Source organism: Oryctolagus cuniculus, chromosome 11 (genome assembly GCF_964237555.1).
Source record: "Oryctolagus cuniculus chromosome 11, mOryCun1.1, whole genome shotgun sequence".
Classification (NCBI taxonomy): Eukaryota; Metazoa; Chordata; class Mammalia; order Lagomorpha; family Leporidae; genus Oryctolagus; species Oryctolagus cuniculus.
Window position 1 is genome coordinate 93,167,174 of NC_091442.1, and position 21,280 is coordinate 93,188,453.

General features: G+C 37.7%; 1 long non-coding RNA gene across 3 annotated transcripts in view; it reads left to right on the forward strand.

The window, feature by feature from the left end:
* The first annotated feature begins 223 nt into the window (after positions 1–223).
* LOC103348344 (uncharacterized) overlaps positions 224–21,280 on the forward strand; it is a 193,994-nt gene continuing 172,937 nt past the window's right edge. For all 3 annotated transcript variants that reach the window (XR_011380188.1, XR_011380187.1, XR_007919521.2), the window contains exon 1: positions 224–442. This is a non-coding gene — a long non-coding RNA (uncharacterized lncRNA). The remainder of the gene's footprint in view (positions 443–21,280) is intronic.

Consider the following 21,280-nt stretch of genomic DNA (forward strand, 5'->3'; position numbering starts at 1 on the left):
CGATAAATAACCCCTTAGTGCAGCTAAATTGGAAATTTGTTGCTGGAAAATGATTGACTTTGTAGTTCTGAAATTCTGAGGGAATGAATTATGGGCGATCATAGTGAAAGTGTTGTGGGATAAACAGGCAGCAAGTTAGGTCTGAGAAGTGGGATAGGCAAGCAGCTAGTAGGGTCTGTGGAGCCAGAAGTCAGGAGCTGCTGCCCTCCCACCTTAGGTGTGAGTACCCTATTTGTCAATCAAAGATGTCCGCCTTCCCATGATGCGTCTGTTGCTTTTGAGACCTGCGCGTAGCAGATAAAAGGAAGTGGAAGACGGGAGAGCATCGCCTTGGCGCCATGGACCTCGCTTGGAGGTTCTGCGCCTGAGGCTGCGGTGCTTGAACAGAACCTTTCCTTTCCTGGCTCCCCGGTGATGTGATGGCGGGCCTTTCCTACCGCAGGTACCGTTTTCTCTTTCCCTTTCCTCGAAGTTTGTGAGCAACTCCGTGGCCCACTGACGTTATATAGTTCTCTGTGCAGGGTGGCATTCACTCACGTATGAATGTGTATTTGTTCCCTCTCAGCCAAATAGACTGTTTTTATTTGCCCCCAGTACCAATCTCTGCTCAGTATTTCTATCTGTACAGGAAAAAATAGCCTTGTTTAAAAATTAGTGAGTTCGTTGCTCACATCAGAAGTAGTTTGAATTAATTTGATTACATGACAATACTTACAAAAGTTAATGGTAAAAAAGGAATTAAAATGTTTATTTTTATGCAACACATGTTGAAATACTTGCCCAGTATTTTTGTCAGAAGCATTTTTCAGGAACTTTTTTGAAGACCCAGCGTGTTTATGGATTTCAAAATCTTTGAGCATTAAAATAAGCTTACTTTTAAATACATTTTCTAAAATCGTTTGAATTGTCCTCTGATAGCCCTATTAATACATGTGTACTAATCTACAATTCAAATGTTCTGACAATAAAAGTCTTCTTATCGCCAAAGAACTAAAAATCTATAAAAAGAATTGATTAGAAAACAACTGCTTATTACCATGAATTTTGTGTGTGTGAATGAACATTCATCTGTTGTATGTGTTCTTTGGCGGTGCCGAACTGAGAAATGATGCATCTTTGGACGATGAGAATTTGTAAACTTTTTAAAAAAAGATTTATTTATTTGAAAGTTAGGGTTTCAGAAAGGAGAGAGAGAGAGAGAGAGAGAGAGAGGAAGAGAGGAAGAGATCGTCCATCTACTAGTTCACTCCTCAGATGAAGTTAGCGGTCAGGGCTGGGCTAGTAGTCCAAAGCCTGAAGCCTCATGGGGTCTCCCACATGTTTGGCAGGGGCCTACGAACTCGGGCCGCCTTCTGTTTCTCTTCCCAGGCCATTAGCAGGGAGCTGCATCCTACGTGCAGCGGCCAGGACAGGAACCCATGCCCATGTGCGATACCAGCATCGCGGAAGAAGGGTGCCTTTCCTTGCTACACTACGATGTAAACGTCTTCAGAAAAGAATGATGAGATTTTATCTTTTCTCTCCCATGACTATGGCAAGCCCTGGAAATCTTGGAATTTTCACTTTGCAACTTGCAAATACCAAGAAGCACGGAAATTATTTGTTGCTTATCCTTGGTTCTTTCAGGTAAAATACACCCTAGTCTGCATATACTGAGGTGGTTTTTTTTTTTTTGTTTTTTTTTTTTTTTTGTTTTTTTCAGACAGAGTTAGAGAGAGAGACAAAGAGAAAGGTCTTCCTTTTCTGTTGGTTTACTCCCCAAATGGCTGCCACGGCCAGCACGCTGTGCCGATCCGAAGGCAGGAGCCAGGTGCTTCTCCTGGTCTCCCATGCGGGTGCAGGGCCCAAGCACTTGGGCCATCCTCCACTGCACTCCTGGGCCACAGCAGAGAGCTGGACTGGAAAAGGAGCAAGTGGGACAGAATCCGGTGCCCCGACCGGGACTAGAACCTAGGATGCTGGCGATGCAGGCGGAGGATTAGCCAAGTGAGCCACAGCACCGGCCATATAAACTGAGATTTTAATTAAAATACTCAGTAGCTTTAATCTTATGCCAAATTTTTGCGAAATTTTATTTTGTCATAAAACTGGGTTGCACCTTCTGTTTGTTTTCCTTCAGTCATACATTGTACTATTTTGCCTATTTTTAAAGTTTACTTTCCTCAATATATCCTCTCTCTCTTTTCAAAAATGTTATTTTTCAATACTTTTTTCTCCTTTACTTTTTCTTTTCTAAATTACTTGAGGATAATGATTTTGAATTTTTTTGTTACAAAATTATTTTTAAAGTTTTTTTCCAACTAAAATCATGAGGCCAGCACTATGGCATAGTGGGTAAAGCTTTTGCCTGTGGTGCTGGCATCCCATATGTGTGCCAGTTCGATTCCTGGCTGCTGTACTTCTGATCCATCTCTCTGAATTGGTCTGGGAAAGCAGTAGAAGATGGCCCAAGACCTTAGGCCCCTGCACCCATTTGGGAGACCCGGAAGAAGCTCCTGGCTCCTGCCTTTGGATTGGCTCAGCTCTGGCCATTGTGGCCAACTGGGGAGTGAACCATAGAATGGAAGACCTCTCTCTGCCTCTCCTTTCACTGTGTAACTCTGACTTTCAAATAAATAAATAAATAAATAAATCTTTAAAAAAACAATCTGTACTACAACTTAAAGAATTTTAGACTCATTAACTTCATTATATTCTTTGACAGAATTTTTATACATCTTTGGTAGAATACTAAGAAATTTTTGATAGTAATCAATTTATCATTTTTGGTTGCCTTCTACTTTCGTAGTATAATCACACTGAAATGTCTTGATAGATCATTTAATTCAAGCCAAGTGACTAGCCCTCTAGTTCACAAGTTGAACTGCAAGGGAAGACCATCCTGGGATTTACATTTTGTGTGCTTGGCATGGCTGTTAAGTAATCAATACTTGTTTCAACAGAAATCAATTCTTCTGAAGAAAAACAGACAAAAATATAGTCTTGTTAAACTCTTTTATGAAGCACCCCACTACCCACGCAATATCACAGGACCGTTGATAATGAAATGAACTAGGAAAACAATATGATAGAATATTCACATTGAGGACATTAATCACAACTAGCAGCACCGTCCCTTACCAAACACTGCATCAGCTAGTGAGCAATGGTTGGAAGGTTGTGTGTAAGGGCCTGCAGTGGTGCCTGGTAAACTCCCAGTTCCTGAAATAATGTGATTTGTTGGGGGAACGTAGGTCCAGGAGCTAGCTACATTGATAAAATTAGAGGGGCTGGAGTTGTGGCATGGCAGGTAAAACCACAACTTCCAGTGCCAACACTCCTGTGGCTGCTGGTTTGTGTACAGCTGCTCTACTTCCAATCCAGCTCCCTGTAATGGCCTTGGAAAGCAGTAGAAGATGGCCCAAGTGGTTAGGCTCTTGCCACCCAGGTGGGAGACCTGGATAAAGGTCCTGGCTCCTGACTTTGGCCAGTCCATCCTTGGCCATTGTGGCCATTGGGAGATGAGTCAGTGAATGGAAGATTCATTCTCTCTCTCTCTCTCTCTGTAACTCTTTCAAATGAATAAATAAATCTTAAAATTATGACACTGGCATTAAGGAGAGAGTTATAATCTAGTGAAAAGAAAAGAATAATTTAGAAACAAGGGAACAATCCCACAAAGATTTTGGGATTGCTTGGGATTTCTGAAATGTGGATGATGAAGATTCACTGTGTCTTAAGTTTAATATGAACTTTCTGGGGTGGGGTTAAATGTATATATTTTTGTATATTGAAGAGAGATTAGAAATCATCTGGATCCTTAGATCCTTTTTTGTTGTTGTTGTTGTACACATTCTCATTTTTTTTCCAGTTTTTTTTTTTTATTTAATAAATGTGAATTTACAAAGTGCAACTTTTGTATTGTGGCTTCCCCCCACCGAACCTCCCTCCCTCCTGTGGCCTTCCCCTCTCCCACTCCCTCTCCCATCCCGCCCTTCATTGAGTTTCATTTTCAATTACCTTCATATACAGAAGATCAACTTAGTATACACTAAGCAAGGATTTCAACAGGCTGCACTCACACAACCGCACAAGGTACAGGGTATTGTTCGACTAGTAGTGTTGTCTTTAAGTTTCATAGTAAAACACATTAAGGACAGAGATCCTACGTGGGGAGCCTGTACCCAGTGACTCCCGTTGTAGATTTAACAATTGGCACTCTTATTTATGGCGTCAGCAAGCACCCGAGGCTCTTGCCATGAGCTGTCTAGGCTATGGAAGCCCCTTGAGTTCACCAACTCTGAACTTGTTTAGTCAAGGCCGTATCACAGTGGAGATTCCTTCCTCCCTTCAGAGAAAGGTGCCTCTCTCCTTGATGGCCTGTTCCTTCTGCTGGGGTCTTGTTCACCAGGATCTTTCATTTAGATTGTTTTTTGGCACCGTGTCATGGCTTCCCATGCCTGTGAGACTCTCATGGACCTTTTAGCCAGATCTGAATGCCCCAAGGGTTGATTCTGAGGCAGGAGTGCTGTTTTGGGCATTTGCCATTCTATGAGTCTGCTGTGTGTCCTGCTTCCCCCGCAGGATCATTCTCTCCCTTTTAATTCTATCCTTCATTATTTGCTTACACTGGTCTTATTTGTGAAATCTCTTCGACACTTACCCTATCTTTCTCATCAGTTGTGTATTTATACTTATCACTTTACCAAGTGCACTGGCATTGGTCCCTGCCTCCTTGGTAAGATTGAGCTGAAATCCCCTGGCACATTTCTAGTTCCACCATTGGAGGTAAGTCCGAGTGAGCATGTGCTGACCTATATATCTCCTCCCTCTCTTATTCCCACTCCTAGATCCTTTCACTGAAGCAAAATTAAGTGAGCTAATAACAGATGTTACCACACATTCTTTTAGTCAACAGCATTCAGTGACAGTGGACAAAAGGTTAATTATTTATAGTTAACAAGGTTAGTTGTTTGATAAACATCCATTATTTTCACAAATCTGTATTCATATGCACACTTATACATATATGCACATGCATATATTTTGTCATTTTTCATCAGTCTGGCATTATTCATGGTGCCGGGGTTTATAGATGCTTTGGTGAGGGTAAAAAATAAGACAAAGTCTTCACTTCCATAGAGCTTATGTCATGCAGAAGACACAAATATACAGTTAATAATTATAAATAATTTTTCAATATAGTCGTAAGAGAAATCATGAAGGGAAAGCACAAAAAATTATAAAATTACATTGTGAGGAACCTAATTTAATTGGCAATGGACACAGAAGATTTGGACCTTCAGAAACATGTTTCCCCTATGATTCTAGCTGTTTATATGTGAAGCAGGGAGTAGGGATATTGGGTAGGGAAAGAGAGCAGCATTTAGTGGCCTGTAGCCAAGGGGAGAACACACTTCATTCTTTAAGGACATCCTTTGCAAAGTCATGTATGGTGACATCAGCGTCTACACATTTTCCACAATTTCTAAAAATAGAATCAACTCATTAGTAGAGAAACATTACAACATATATTTTTTAATTAATGGATGTTTGATGCCCTTGACCATGAGATTTTGCAGTGGCATTTCATTTGGATGATAGCCTCCCAAACTATGCATTCCTCATGCTACAGAAGATAACATGCAAAAGGAAGACCACATCTATCTCAGCCCCAACTGTTTATTTCCAGTCTTCATCATCATTATTAATCAGAATGTTTGCAACTGTGAACTGTCCTAGTTTTCATTTTTAGCTCTTTTTGCTAAATCTGCATATAAAGAGAACATACAATTCTCCTTGATGATCATCTCCCCTTCAATTACAGCAATAATTTTCCTAGAGTGATGGTGCTATTGATTGCCTAACTGTGTTCTGTGTACCAAAAATGCTTAATACTATCTTGTCATTCACAATCTGCTTAATGGTAAACATGGGATTTATAGTCTGTCAGATTCAATGAGCAGAAGAACTAATAAAATATGACAAAAAAGACTTCCCACTCTTTAGGAGTGGAAGGATTCCATCTGGACAAATGATAGCATGTTGGAAGATCCCTGTGGTTTAAATAAGAAAAAAAACAATTATATATTTCTACTCAAGAAAGAAAATGTGCATGATGTCCACATGTAGAAAGAAATGTTATGATTTAAGAAATTGTTCTCTAAAAGTGCCTTTTTTTCCCTAGATTTGAATTTCTCAAAACAGAAATTTTATGTTTCTGATGCTGATTAAAAAATCTGTGTAGCCAATTTTGTCCTGGAGAGTGTTGTAAAATCCTCCTATTGATAAATTCACTATTTCTTGCCCAGATTTTGAATCTCAGAAAATTAGGCAAGACGAATGATACTGATGGACCTGCAAAGTAGCAATGCAAATGAAATTCTTCCTCAACTTTGCATTGTGTCCCTTGTCTCATCCCCCTACACACACACACACACACACACAAACATAAACACTGATATTGCAATAGTGTCCATCCATGTAAATTGCTTCGAGTACTGAGCAATTTTTCTCTAAATGTACATTCAGATTACCTTGCAGTGACTGGAAAATCTCTATCTTCTGGACATTGTGATTCTGTGATCATGTCTGGGATGACAGCCTTAGTTTTAAATTTTCATTTATTTTTTCAATGGCTCCTAGTGAATAAACTCCGTAATTTGTTGAAGTCTCTATAACCTGTGATAAACACTAGATTATTATTAACACCCTGACTTGAGACAGTTCTCTGGTTCTTCTAAAGACCAGCTTGAGGGTGATCATTGTCTATCACATGAGATCCCTGTGAAGATAAAGTGGACACTTGTCTGAAGAGTTAAAACACTTCCTTACATTTATACATGTTTTATAAGGATTATTTTTGTTCACTGGAGTTTTTTTTTTAAGATTTATATTTATTTATTTGAAAAACAGAGTTACAGAGAGAGGTAGAGACAGAGAGAAAGGTCTTCCATCTGCTGGTTCATTCTCCAAATGGCTGCAATGGCCGGAGCTGGGCTGATCCGAAGTCAGGAGCCAGCAGCTTCTTCTTGTTCTCCCATGAGAGAGAGTGCAGGGGCCCAAGCTCCAGAAGTGGAGCAGCCAGGACTCGAACTGCAAGGGAAGACCATCCTGGGATGAACCCATATGGATGCCTATATAGCAGGCGGTGCCTTTACCTGCTGCGCCACAGTGCTGGCCCCACATTCTGCTGGTTTTTATTAGTGATGTAGCTTCTGTTATTGTTAACCACAGTCTTTAATTAGCTTAAGCAACAAAAGGAAATGCATTGTAAGTGATCAGTGATACCTATAATCTCAAAATATAGTTAAATATTGTTGATGAAGCACTGGAATCAGGAGCTATAAACCACCAGTAAAAACTGAAATTTACTATTCCATGGAAACCGCAAATTGCATTACCTTTATTTCTGTATGTAGATTTACTTGTCTTATCTCTCTTTGTCTCTTTCTTTCTCTTGCTGACTGTACTTTCTCCAGAATCTGGTGCATAACAGTCAAGAGACCATTCCTGAATTTACATTAATTCTTCCATCAGCTGGAGGCTTAGTAGAATATGATTGACTTACTTTCAGCCAGTTGATTGTCTACCCCAGTTCAGTGGACTTTGGAGTAGTATGCAGGCTATGAAATAGAAACACACTCCTTAGGTCTCAACTGCATGGATGGGGGCAGTTCAAACAAGGGAAAAATGTGGGCTGGGAAGGTAACTGTAAAGGTATATGCTGCCAGGGTTTGCAATATTGTCAGTTTGAGGATAATCCAAGATTTTCATAAAATATATTGTGCATTCCATTCAGAGAATTTTGTTGACAGGCAGAGTTAGACAGTGAGAGAGAGAGAGAAAGGTCTTCCTTCCGTTGGTTTACCCCCCAAATGGCTGCTATGGCTGGCACGCTGCGCTGATCCAAAGCCAGGAGCCAGGTGCTTCCTCCTGGTCTCCCTATGCAGGTGCAGGGCCCAAGCACTTGGGCCATCCTCCACTGCCTTCCCGGGCCACAGCAGAGAGCTGGACTGGAAGAGGAGCAACTGGGACAGACCCAGCACCCCAACTGGGACTAGAAGCTAGGTGCCGGTGCTGCAGGCGGAGGATTAGCCTAGTGAGCCGTGGCGCCAGCCATATACTGTATAGACTTCTGAAAGTTAGATCATTTATCATTGGATAAAATGTAAGTCAAACAGTTATTAGTGAAAATTAGGAAGGAAATAGGGTTTATCAATAGTGGGATAGCTCCCGTTTATGAATATTTTGTGTCTTTGTTTTTTTTGATGACTAATGTTCTTATCTACCTCTTTTAAAGAATAAGTTTAGTGCTTGGCTTGTATCTTAATGTGTAATTACTCTTAGTGATATTTATACTTAAAATACAAGGACTAGGCAGTACAAACCTTAGCAAAAAGGAAGGAATGAGTTGACAATAATGGTAAATTCAGACAACCAAGGGAAAGCTATCTTTGAGTGCTGGACCTTTTTGACATTCCTCAAATTGTGCTAAAGAGATAAACTACGGAATTCTCTACTGTGTTTCTGGTTATTTCTGAGAATTATCTGAATTCACTGTATTTAGAATTAGAATACAGATGGTTTGTGGTTGAACCCAATCACTGAGTCATTCCAGTGACTGAAAGTTACATCCTTAGTGCAGCTTGGATTTTTGCCATACCCCTGACCAGCATTTGAACTTCTGTTTGGCATGGAACCAGGTTATGACAGTCATAGAACACAATCCTGTCAACTGTGGTGTGTCTGACCTCTTCAGTTTCCTAGAGAAATAATTCTTAAGAAAAAAATGTACAGGACAACTTGTATCTACTTGTATAACTGAAGTGTCTATTTGTTTTGAGTAAGTTTCATGTTGTTTTAAAGATTTTATATTTTGTATTTGAAAGAGGGAGAGAGAGAGGAAGAAAGAGAGAGAGAGATATCTCGAGATCCTGCATCCACTGGTTTACTCCCTAAATGACCTCAAAGGCCTGGGGCTGGGTAGGATGAAGCTGGAAGTCAGAAACTCCATCTGATAGGAGCCCAAGGAATGAGCCATCTTTCACTGCTTACTCAGGCACATTATCAAGGAGCTGATTTGGAAATAGAGCAAGCATCTGGGGCATGAACTCATGCACATATGGGTTGCTTGCAGTGGCTTAATGTGCTGTGCCAGAACACCAGCTCCAGCATTCATGTTTTAAACATCTCATGCAATGTTCCTGTAGGTGAACACAGAAAATATATGATGATGTAGAAAATACTGTTGTTTTTTCTTCACTTGTCACTCTCATCACCACTATAAATTATATTGCAATTATCCCTTTAAATTATATGAAATTGCTTGTTAAATATAAACATTTTCATGCCATTCTGGAAGAAAGTATATCAGCAAGATATTAATATTTTAATGTTAAATTAAGAAAACATATAACATTGATCTAATAGTGTAAATCCAACATGCTTTTAAAATTATGATTGTGGATAGAAAAATAATCAGAAGGAAGTACAAAAAATTTCATCAGTGGATTCCTTTGAATGTTAAGTAGGATTATGGGATGTTGTATTTTATTTACTCTTCTTAGTTTATGTGGTAGATTAACATATTTATTTAATAGCACTTATTATTTTGTGGTTATTAAAGCAGCATATAATTTTTAAAATCATTGTGGATAATAGGGAAAATGATAAGGAAGAAAACTTTCTACCACACAGAGGTTTTGTGATGACTTTCTTACTCCATTCTTTGTGTTTTTACTTTTTTAAGATTTTTCTTATTTATTTATTTGAAAAGCAGAGTTACAGAGAGGGATAGCAAGAAACAGAGAAAGAGGTCTTCCATTCACTAGTTCACATCCCAAATGGCCTCAGCAAGAGCTGGGGCTGGGCCAGGCCAAAGCCTAGAGCTTGATAGTACAACGTGGTCTCCCACGTGGGTGGCAGGGCCTTAAGTACTTGGGCCATCTTCTGCTTTACTAGGCACATTATCAAGAAGCTGCAACATAAGCAGAGGAGCCAGGCTTTGAGCCAGCACTCTGATATGGGACACAAGCATCACCAACAGGAGTTTAACCTGCTGCACCACAATCCTGGCCTCATGCTTTCTCCATTATATTTCTGTCATTATAAAGATCATTATCTATGTATCTTAACTTTGAGGTTTTTTTTTTTTTATTACTGATGAGGATGAGTATTTTTTTATTTGTTTATTGGCCATTAGTATTGAGTCCATTTTACTTATTATTCCTGAAGCCTGGGTCTACTGCTTATCTCACAATAACCAGGGTGTTACAAAACATGGAGTGCCTTTTATCTGCTGTTAACCCCAATACAGCTCCAGCCATATTAGCAAAAGTCAGAATTTTTCAGGAAAATACATATGTAGGCATTCACACTTGGACAGTAAGGTGAAAAATTGCAGCTAAGGGAATAGGAAGTACAAAATGTATGACTGAGAAGTGCTGGAAGTATCTTAAAGGTGGCAGTCGTAGTATTGAAGATCATGATGGACATCGGCTTAACTATAGTTGGAAGACAGAGCTTCAAAAACATGCACATAGTAAGTCATCTCCTGTAAAAACAGGAATCCATTTCCTTCCCATTGCTCCTCCTTGAAATTCACTAAGCTTCAGAACAAAAAAGCATCTTTCACTTATGTCTTTCTTTTGCTTTCTTCTCCATACCTATCTCTACCTCCAACAAGTGACAGCAATCTTGTGAATAAAGTGAGGTTGGCTTTTGCTCTTAGTCCTTTGAGAATCAATGCTATGAACTTAAAATGTCAGAGTAGTTGACATGATATACTTTTAAGATAAACCTAATAAAGGAGCCAGTTCTTTAAAATAGCTCATTTTGACTTAGAATTCTTGATTGGTTAACTTTGATGTGGTCACTGTGTTATTTTGCGATCTACAGACTTACCCTATTTGATAGGAGAGCCTCCATGGACACAGGTTTGTGTTCAAATAACACCTTTCCTTATTCTCCCCAAATTGATTATTTCCTTTTGCTATTGCTGTCTAAAATAACTCAGTCATTTATGGTGATGACTCTAAAAGAACCATCAAATTTTGTTTAAGGAAGTCTGTTTCAGGTAGTTAGAAGAAAAACGAAAGGAAAAAAGATTCTTAACATTTAATTACAGACTACTACAGATTAGCAATATAAGAAATAAATCAATAAGCATTACTTTTCATCAGTTGAAGCCCTCTCTTTATATTCTTCTTATTCCCCTCCATGTTTGTGTAGTAATTTTGTAATAACAGGGTTGAATTTTCCAAGTAGGAAATACATTATAAATGGGAAAATGTTGAATGTTCTTTCTTTAACCTTGTGGTTTGAATCAAATTTAAGTTCCAAATATGGAATTAATTAAATTGCTCTTTAATGAACTTAAGAAACTTTTTAATGAACAGTGTTCAACTCTTCACCATCTGCAGATTTCAACCATCTTCAGAAAACACACTCTTGTTTTTCTTCCATTTCTCCCCTTTTATTTCTTTCCATATAAGAGAAAGGGAGAATTCATCAGAAAAGTTTTATTTCATTCCACAGGGCAGTAAATTCACCTGCACTAGACAATCAGTAAATAAAGATAATTTTAGTGTCATCATTTTATTGATTTTCTTGCTCTTTCAATTAGTAAGACAATTGATCTTTAATCCTTTTTGTGAATTTCTAATTAATTCAGTCTTGGTTTACAAAATATATTCAGCTCAGAAAATCTGTTGAAAGAAGAGAACCTTAGCAAAACTGCCATTGGCATTCACTCACAGGAAATTTGGGAAATTGTTTCCTCTCCTGAGTCTTCACAGAAAGTCAACTGGTACTGGTAGGACACCTAGAGAAAAATCGCTACTGTGACAGCTGTTGCTCTTTTTGATCATATGTATTTTCTAACAGTATTTTTCCTTTACAAAGCTTAGATTAGGGCAATTTAGATAAAAAGAAAGCAGATATTGGTTAGGAGCTTGAGGAATACACAGTAAGACTGTGTACTAGCCAGACATGGAAAGGTTTTGAACAAAATAAAATTTCAATAATTCTAACATACATGCTGCTTTTATTTCTACAGAGTCATATCTTTACACTACTGTTGAATAGTAGAGGTAATTAATATACTGTGGGGCCTCTCTTAAGGGAATAAATAGTGAGTCCTTTTGAAAAGTATGCTTAACACTAAATACGTAATACTAAAACTTTGTTTCTCAGTAATGAGAATAATGCTTATTTAAGCTGATGCTAGGGCATGAAAATGCAAATCTTTGTCAGTAGCAGCATTTTTCTTAGATAACTCTAGTCTTAGGCACATAATTTAGTGAAAAGATATCTAAAATAATCTGTTGGCTCTTAATTTCTTTTCAGTGCTACCAACTGAATGTATAACATTGTATTTTAATTTATTGAATGGTGTTATTTAATTTATTCTTATACACATCCATTGAGATAAATTTGTATGTTACTCTTTCCATCTTTTTTTCACAATCACCCAAAGAGATTTTTTTAAGACATTATGTTTCCTTCATCATCTCCATCCAGTAGAATTTCAGTTAAACTGTTTTCTGTTTATGCGTTGTATGGATGTCTGTGTTTTACACCTAAAAAGAGTAGGTTTTTTCCATCCCCAAAGAACCAAGTTTTGTGTCCTTGAGGGCGATATTTCTCCCATGAGAAGGCATACTATAAGTGTGTTTTGCTAAATTTGAAACTTCTGAGTTAGTAAATTATGTTTAAGGGACCACCTAATTTAGCTGAAAGTGTGTTTTCTTCTTAGGAAATTTAAGACACGGTGGACATAATAAACCTGAGCATTTTGTGGAGTATCTATAAACACACTCCCCCTGATGGTGGCTGTCTTGAAATTCACAAATGTTGAGGCGCATAGTCATGTGTTGGTATTTATAGTGGGTTGGTTCTGAGAACTCTGTGACTCCAAACTCTAGGTGCTGAGATCCCTTATATAAAATGGTATGGTATTCACATAAATTCCTGTTTTTATTTATGTATTTATATATTTATTTATTTATGAAAGGCGGTTGTGTGGGAGAGGAGAGAGAGGGAGCACGAGTAAGTGTGTTCCCATCTGCTTGTTCATTCCGCAAATGCCCACAGTGGCAGGGACTGGGAAGGCAAAAGCTAGGATATAGCATCACAGGTTTTCACATGGTGATAGGAACCCAGCCACTTGAGCCATCACTGCTTCCTCTGAGAATGTGCATCAGCAAGAAGTGGATATCAAACCCAGGGCGCTTGATATGCAGCATGAGTATTTTAACCACTATACCGAACACCAGTCCTGAAAATTTAAAATTTAAATTACTTAGAATATCCAATATAATGTGCAGATTGTATTAACAGTTATAATACTGTATCAATTAGGGAATAATGACAGGAAAAAAGTCATACATGTTCAGTACAGTTTTTCTCTGAATATCTGAGATATGGACAAGGAAGACCCATTGGCCAACTTCCCAGGTTCTACTCCTACCTTCTCCTCACAGCCTGGATATTTAAATTTGTTCCTAGGTTCCTAAAAACGATGGCTAGCCTGAAGCAAACAGTCTTTAAGTATTTTTTACAACAAAATCTTACAGTTCAACATGCAATCACATGTGCTGCTTTTTAAATAATGCTTCAAAATTCCAATTTTGATAACTGGGAGACTGCCCTTGCCCCATGTCTGGTAGGTACTTGTCTTGATTACCTCATTTCTCCTTTGGTTATTTTACTGGTATTTAGACACTTGTATTTACTTCTTTATGAACTGTGTTTTTCATTGTTCCTGCTATTTTTTTTTTTTCCATTTCTTCTTTTCTCTCTACCTTAGCTGATCAACCTTTGCCCTCCTGTTGTCTCCGGATTGGCTGTTTGCACCTGAATTGTGTTTGTAATTGCAGTGGTCATCATTATTTGTAGGTGCAGTGTGGTACGTCAGGATCCCTTAGAGGAGCTAGTGTGAACTGCATGTATCTGCAGACTCTTTTATGTCCAAAATGCACAGTTTTCTCATTTAAGTAGCTCATATGATAATGGTATCATTTTGTTTTTCCTTATTGATGTATACTGTGAAAAACTTAATGGGCAAAGAAAATAACTAAAGCTGACTTTTGCTCTTTCCTTAAAGAATTAGCTTAATATTTGCATAAGAAAATTGAATTGATGACATCCTTATGTTGGGAAACCATAACACAGGCTGACAAATGTAGAAATTTGTGAAAGACTCTAAGAATCTTCTTTGTCTCTGTGGACCCTTTAGTCTGAGTCTCATACTGCATAAAACATTTACACTTCAAAATTTATTTTGTTGAATGATGTATCCTTTAAAAATCTATTCTTTCACTTTTAAATTGATCCATCTTTCTCTGATTTTAACCTAATGTAAGCGAGTGAAATGATGACTACTCCAAAGTGAATGTAAAAAAAAAAATTAAAAAAAGATCTAGAAAATCATATAATGAATCAAGCAATAGCATAAAATGTGATGCCATGCACCCTGAATTTTTACTCACGTTGTGCTTTGTGTTGGAGATTTTAAAATTAGCGAGGGCTTTTGTATGCCAGGGATGGTTGTGTGGGGGAAGGTGGGAGAGGAGGTTTTGTGATACAAGTCACAGAAATGAATTACTTCTCTCTTCATATGGAACTTTATCTTTTGAAGTTTGTTTAGCTGTATTTGCTCTTTTGCCTGTCTTGATCAAAGAGATATAAACTTTTCTTTATATGTTGATTCTTGATATCACTGTGATTCAGAATTCAGCGCAGAAACTGCCTTTAATCATTTCTCTGAAGAAAGCATCCTGCAGCTGTGATTCATAGAAACATATCTGAGCACAATATTCTAATTTTCTCTGTTCCTAAGGTTAGATCACTCTGTCCTGAAATGATCAAAATGATGCTTTTATTTTGTGGAGTGGCATTTCCTCTAGGTTAAAGCAAATATGTGAATTCAAAGATGTTAATGAGTTTGTAGGTTATGAGTCCTTAATCAGTTGTTAAAGGAAATAACATACCATAGGACATGCTCTTAATTTTGGTTGGTTTTTTAAAGGTAGAATATGTTATACTATAGATGTACCATTCATGTTTGTGCCACCAATGCACATTTAACCTCCTCATATAGGTACCCATTTCACCTACAACCTCCACTATTGGAAAAGTCCTTTAATAGCCATGCTGACTCCATACCTATTCGTGACTTCTTTGATATGGCATTGTACTTGATGCAATAATCACTCACCCAGAGTGATTCAGTGAATCATAATTTGAAGTAAAAGTACGGTGATATCAGCTGATTGGCTGAATGACTATGAGGTAAATGCAAGGTAAATTATAAGGGTTGGACTCCATGAGCAAGCAGAGAATGAGAGCAAGGCTTCTGTTGCATTTCTCTAATCCAGTGATGGGTAGAGTGTTGTGACACATATTAGCTAAGCAATTAATAAATGTTTGATATGTAGGGAGACTAAAATATGCTGTAGAATAGGGTATTGTTGCCAACAAAAGTTATGGGAAGATGAACAAAATGCACATTTCTTAAAGAATTTGGAAGACCTTCAGTTTCTTGCAACCAAAGAGACTTCTGAAAAGAATGAGGCAAATAATGGCCCAATTTTTTAAGGGAAATGGCTCACCTTACTGTGCCAATCAGGAGCTAGAAGCTTCTTGAATATAATTCTGTTTGTTATCTTCTAATATAGGTATGTGCACATAAAACCAACTGGAAAAGTTTGTTAACACAGGACTTTATGAAGACAAAACAAAGATTAGTTGATTTTTTAAGCTTACCTCCCTAAAGAAGACAGGTTAAAACACTTGAGTTAGTGCGCTACAGAACCTCTGTTATGTATACTTTGTTCTTTTTGTACCGTTATTTCCCAATCTGTTATGCCGACATGTCTATTTTTGCTCTGGAGCCCTTACTGCTGTTCATATTTAATTTATAGATTTACCTGTTAATTCCTGGAATGATCAAACAGTGTCTAACTCTGCCACTATAACCATTAGCTTGATACTTACAACCTCACTGTATTTCTCTTTGTCAATCTTAGAGGTGCTGGAGGAAACCGGATTGATATAACTCTTTAAGCAAAATAAAACTTGTTATCTTTTGCAGACATAATGATGTAGGGAGGAAGACATGGCCTTGTGTAGGGACTGAGCAGAGTGGCACAGATTGTAGATAAAGAATTCTAGTGAACTCTGTGTTCCCACATTTTTCTAGGTGTGTCCAAACTCAGTTACAATTAGACTCAGATGAGCCATAAGTAGGGATACTCAGAGACTTGAAAATTAGGTATTTGGCAAACAAATATACAGTTTCTCAGATGTAATCTATTATGAGTATTGAATCCCTTTAAAATATAGACTGAGTTTTGGACCATCTTTGGCCCATATGAGACTCAGATAATACAAAAGAAAGTTATATGAGCACACTCATTTGTTGAGTTAATGAATTTTTAAAAATTTTTATTTAAGGTATACAAATTTAATGCACTTTATATATACATATTCAGGAATGTGGTGATACTTACCACCCTACCCTCCCTCCCACCCATGCTCTCAGGCTTCTTCCTCCTCCCTCTCCTATTCCCATTAGTTTTTTATTTTTATTTTTATTTTTATTTTTATTTTTATTTTTATTTTTATTTATTTCCTCTTTTGAAAAATGTCTATTTACGTCTTTTGCCCATTTCTTAACTGGATTGATCAGCTGCTATATTCAATCAGTCTACTTTGTCATGAGACTGGTAGATTTGGGAAAGGTATGTTGGTTTCTTAGAAGAATTAATAGCATATTTAATTAGAAAATATTTAATATGTTGATTTTCATGATTTTTATCTCTTGCCATGATAATTAACTATTTTAAATATTGAAACTTGTTCAGTTTTATAATTACTGTTTTTCATAATGTCTTCTTGTGATATGGATCATATGACAAAAAACCTCATTGATCAGTATACTTAAGTGCATTTCTTGGTATGTGTAGTGTATTTTAATAAAATGGTTAAAAAAAAAGTAATAGACTTGAGGTGTTAGTATTTTGGTTTCTGTATTCACATGTGAGATTTGGCTGTATTTTTTGAGAGGGGGTCTGTTTTTGTCAGATTATAAATCAATGGCTATGTTAACATCAAATCAATTAATGGCGTTCAATTTTTCTCAACTTTAAGTGTTGAAAGAACCCATCTCTAAGTAATGTAAGCCCCTGATGTTTGTAGAAGTAATTTTTGAATAATTCTGTATCTGTATCAGTTACTTTCCCTAGGTAAAAATAAAAGGTAATTACAGTTTACAAATAAAGGTTTTGGGCCGATGCCGTGGCTCAATGGGCTAATCCTCCTCCTGCAGTGCCAACACCCAGGGTTCTAGTCCCAGTTGGGGCGCCGGATTCTGTCCTAGTTGCTCCTCTTTCAGTCCAGCTCTCTGCTGTGGCCTGGGAGTGCAGTGGAGGATGGCCCAGGTCCTTGGGCCCTGCACCAGCATGGGAGACCAGGAGGAAGCACCTGGCTCCTGGTTTTGGATCAGCTCAGCGAGCCCGCAGCAAAGCGCCAGCTGTAGCGGCCACTTGGGGGGTGAACCAATGGAAAAAGGAAGACCTTTCTATCTCTGTCTCTCTCTCTCTCTTACTATCTAACTCTGCCTGTCAAAAAAAAAAAAAAAAAAGGTTTTGTACATTTTCCTTTTTAAGTATTCTCCTATGTTTCTAACAATATTACCTAAAAAAATCTCCTAAAGTAAATTGACAATGTTAATGTTCATGTAATTTAAGAAATATGTGATCCTCTAAGTATATAGCTGAAATCTTTGATGATTATTATGGGTCTGTAACTCTTTTTGTACTTAAATTCAATACATTTTCGTTTTCTTCTTTTACTTTTATAAAGTTACCTTTAGAAATCTATATAGACTAGGATAGCATCATTAATTCAATCATCAAAATTATATTTATAGTGCTTGTACATAGCTGCTCCTTGTAAAAAAATTTTCCTTGTCCATTAAAAAAAACAGTGTCTCCTTTTACTTCCTTTTCTAATAATAAATGTGATTTAATTCATGTTATATTACAGGACAACACAATTACTTGAATCATTTTGTGCACGTTAGAAACACTGTTTTTCAAATCCCAAGTCAGGCCCCATGAATTTGCATAAATGTGTTATAAAGATAATTAAAAAGATTTAAAATCTTGACTGCCTGAAAGTATATTTTCTCTATTATTTTGGACAATTTTGAGACTCATTTAATAAATTGCATTAAAACTGAGAAAATCTTTGAGTGATAATTTATGACATTCTAATAACTATATTTTATGCAATAATCTTATTCTAATTAAAATAGATTTTGTAGGGTTTTTGAAAAATTAGCTGCTTATCTCTGAAATTCCAGAGGAACATGCCAACCACACAAAATATTTGTCATGGAATTACTGAATAAATGAATGAATATGTGATTTAAATATTTTAAAAGTCCTTTTAATCTTTTGTACCCTGTTTATGTTAGTATTTTAAATATGAAATTAATTTCAATCATCTAATGTTTAGCTATTTGATAATATAAAGGTAAAATGAAAATCATTATTTGTCATTCATATCAACAAAGAATTATTGAAGACATAGTAACGACTTACAGAAATTTGGTCATTCAAAAATTAGGAGTCAGGAATTTTTTCTGGTTTTCCTATGTGGGTGACAGGAACCTAAATATTTACTTGGGCTACCATCTGGTGTCTCCCAGGTACATTAGCAGAAAGCTAGATCAGAAGTGGAATAAGTCAGGGTTGGATCCCTGGCATTTGGATATGTGAGGCAAGTGTCCCAAGGGACAGCTTAACCTGTGTGGCTAAAATGTTCTCTAGTAGATATTAATTGTAAAGAATTATTAGCTCCATTATGATAATTTTTATAAAAATTAAAGTTATTAGCTCATTGAGAATATAATGTTGGGCTCTTCAGCCAACACATTGTATGAAGAGCCCATGAGAGTATTTTAGGCATAGAAAGCCAAGACACTCTGGAAAAAAAAAAACACCCTAAATGAAAGATCTCTGTGAGTGATGTCCAAGTGGAAAGAACGGGCCATCAAAGAAGCAGGTACCTTTCTCTGAAGGGAGGAGTGAACCTCCACTTTGACTATGACCTTGTCTAAATAAGATCGGAGTCAGCAAACTCAAAAGGCTTCCTTAGCACTGGAAACTCATGACAAGAGCCTAGGGAGATTTCTGACGCCATAAACAAGAGTGTCAAATTGTTAAGTCAACAACAGGAATCACTGTGCACTTACTATTCATGTAGGATCTCTGTCCTTAATGTGTTATTCAATGTGAAGTAATGATATAACTAGTACTGAAACAGTATTTTACACTTTATGTTCTGTGTGTCCAAACTGTTGAAATCTTTACTTAATATATACTAAATTGATCTTCTGTATATAAAGAGAATTGAAAATGAATCTTGATGTGAATGGAATGGGAGAGGGAGCGGGAGATGGGAGTGTTGCGGGTGGGAGGGAAGTTATAGGGGGGGAAAGCCATTGTAATCTGTCGCTCCCCCTCTTCGTGGAGGAACGACACAGGACCCTGCGCTGTTCTTTTGTCTGCTCGGCCCTCCCCGGGTTTGCTGCTGGTTCTTCCCGGGTTGGCTACCGACCCTTCCACCTCCGTGGAAGGGCGGTTCCCCCTGCCACTTTCCCCACTTCCACGGGGGAGCGGCACACCGCCGGCCGGCTCTCTCGGGGGCTGCACAGGTGTTCCTTCAGATAGATGTTCCTGGTGCATGTTGTCTCTCTCCTCCTTTATAGTCCTCTTCGGCCAATCCCAACTCTGCTACCCACACGCCGAGTACGCTGCTCTCCTCCAATCAGGAGCAGGTCCTACAGTTTATTGGTTGAACTGGAGGCAGCTGTGTAGAAGCTGTTTCCTCCTCTCCCAGCGCCATATTGTGGGAGAGCAGATGCATAGAATAAGTCTTAATTCCAGTAACTTAGTCTAGTCCGAGTTGCTCCCCACAGTAATCCATAAGCTGTGCTTTGGAAATTTATATTTGCTAAAGTTAAGAAAAAAGAGAATATAGTGTTGAAAAATGCTTGTAATACATTGGAAAAATACAGTTGTGAAATGATGAATACAATCTTCCATGATTGAATGATTGAAAAATGTAGTTTATAATATATAGTAATTCAGAGGAGTAAAGAGTCACTTCTGGTTACGATGATAAAAGAATACTTCTTGTAAAGCCAATATTTGAGCCACATGTTGAAGAATGAGTAGCACCCGTGATGGGAAAAAGGCCATGACTGAAATAAATGATAATGATTTACATTTGCAAAATCTCTTTCATCAGAAACTCAAGATATTTTAAAAAGACTAACAACAAAAACTTAATTTACATAAATTTTATTTGTAAATGAATGACACTATTGGGTATCAATACATGCTCTCTCTGTAATTAACACACAGTTATTCTTAGGTGTTTAAATTTAACTGAAAAATGATCCCTGTTAAATATAAGAGTGCGAATAAGAGAGGGAGGAGATGTACAATTTGGGACATGCTCAATCGGACTTGCCCCAAATGATGGAGTGAGAAATGTGCCAGGGGATTCCAATACAATCCCATCAAGGTTGCATGTACCAATGCCATCTCTCTAGTCCAAGTGATCAATTTCAGTTCACAGTTGATCATACTGATAGGTCTAAGAGTCAAAGGGATCACACAAACAAGACTAGTGTCTGCTAATACTAACTGATAGAATAAAAAAGGGAGAGAACAATCCAACATGGGAAGCAGGATACACAGCAGACTCATAGAATGGCAGATGTCCTAAACAGCACTGTGGCCTCAGAATCAGCCCTTAAGGCATTCGGATCTGGCTGAAGAGCCCATGAGAGTATTTTAGGCATGGAAAGCCAAGACACTCTGGAAAAAAAAAAAAAAAAAAGAAGACATAAATGAAAGATCTCTGCGAGTGAGATCCCAGTGGAAAGAATGGGCCATCAAAGAAGGAGGTACCTTTCTCTGAAGGGAGGAGGGAACTTCCACTTTGACTAAGACCCTGTGTGAATAAGATCAACGTCAGCGAACTCTTTCTGTCTTTTAAAGATTTATTTATTTGAAAGGCAGAGTGACAGAGAAACAAGGAAAGATGGAGATCTTAAATCTGCTGGCTCACTCCCTAAAAGGCTGTAATGGCTGAGGGTTTTGGGCCAGGGTGTAGGCAGGAACCCAGAACTTCAAGTCTTCAAAGGGGTGTCAGGGATACAAGCACTTGGACTATCTTAAGGTGCTTTCTCAGATGCATTAGCAGGGAGCTGTATTGAAAG